Below are 1,311 nucleotides of genomic sequence, written 5' to 3'. Positions count from 1 at the left end.
CCCCTAATACCGCAGCCCAAGCCTCGCAGATGGCATCATGGTGTTCACCTAATCACCGGCCCCATACTGGGCCCCAGAATCATCCATACAGGACCCCCCCTATGATCCTCTCCTCTCAGGCAAGCTCTCCGCCGTCATCTGGGCTACCTAGCCCCCCTGAAGCTACTTCCCCCTCTTGGGTGTGGTCCCCCCGGGACCTTCAGCCAACTGGACCTGGCCCACCTCCAGGCCAGTTGGGACCCCAGGCCCCTGGCTCTTGGGCGTCCCTCGCGGTGGGTCCCTGGCCCTTTTGACCCTCCTGGTCCTGGCCCCAGCTTGGGCCAGTCGAGGGTACTCTCTCCTTCGGGCTGGGTCTCTAGCCCCTCACTCTGTGTCCTCGGGCCTCACCATGCCACTACTCCCTTTCTCCAAAGGGGCAACCGCAGCACCATGCCCTGTACACAATCACTCTCTTGGGGTCCACCCTCTAGGCCCGTCCAAACACAGGGTCACCCACCCAGCGGTGGGAGCTAGGGGTTAAGGCACCCCAACCCGCTTTTCACCAGGGTGATAACTGGCCTGGCACTTCCTGGGGGCTCCCGCACCACTGAGAGCCCCACCAGACCACCCACTCCCGGCAGGGTGCAGTTTCAGGTCAGGACCAGGACCAGGACCAGGACCAGGACCAGGACCAGGACCAGGACCAGGACCAGGACCAGGACCAGGACCAGGACCAGGACCAGGACCAGGACCAGGACCAGGACCAGGACCAGGACCAGGACCAGGACCAGGACCAGGACCAGGACCAGGACCAGGACCAGGACCAGGACCAGGACCAGGACCAGGACCAGGACCAGGACCAGGACCAGGACCAGGACCAGGACCAGGACCAGGACCAGGACCATAAAATGGCTGCCCTAATCAGGCACCTGGAGGCTGCCAGCTCCAGGCCCTTAAAGTGGCAGGCACACACAGTGCACTGCCACACACCTCCCCCCTTTAATCATCACTGCCTGCTCATACTGGGGTTCCTGATCGCTGCCCCCTCACACTGGGGCTCCTCGTTGCTGCCCCCTCACACTGGGGCTCCGCTCGCTCACACTGGGGTTCTACGTTGCTTGGGGCTCTACGTCGCTGCCCCCCCGAAGCCTTCTTCCCCTCTCAGGCGTGCTCCCCCTGGGACCTTCGGCACCTAGCCCTGGCCCACCTCCAGGCCAGTCGGGACCCCAGGCCCCCGGCTCTTGGGCGTCCCTCGGGGTGGGCCCCTGGCCCTTTTGACTACCGTAGTCCTGGCCCCCGCTTGGGCCAGTCGAGCGACCTCTCTCCTTCAGG

Source organism: Alligator sinensis, unplaced genomic scaffold, assembly GCF_000455745.1.
Source record: "Alligator sinensis unplaced genomic scaffold, ASM45574v1 scaffold1104_1, whole genome shotgun sequence".
Taxonomy (NCBI): domain Eukaryota; kingdom Metazoa; phylum Chordata; order Crocodylia; family Alligatoridae; genus Alligator; species Alligator sinensis.
The sequence above is the reverse complement of the archived record's forward strand: the minus strand, read 5'-3'. Positions refer to the sequence as shown.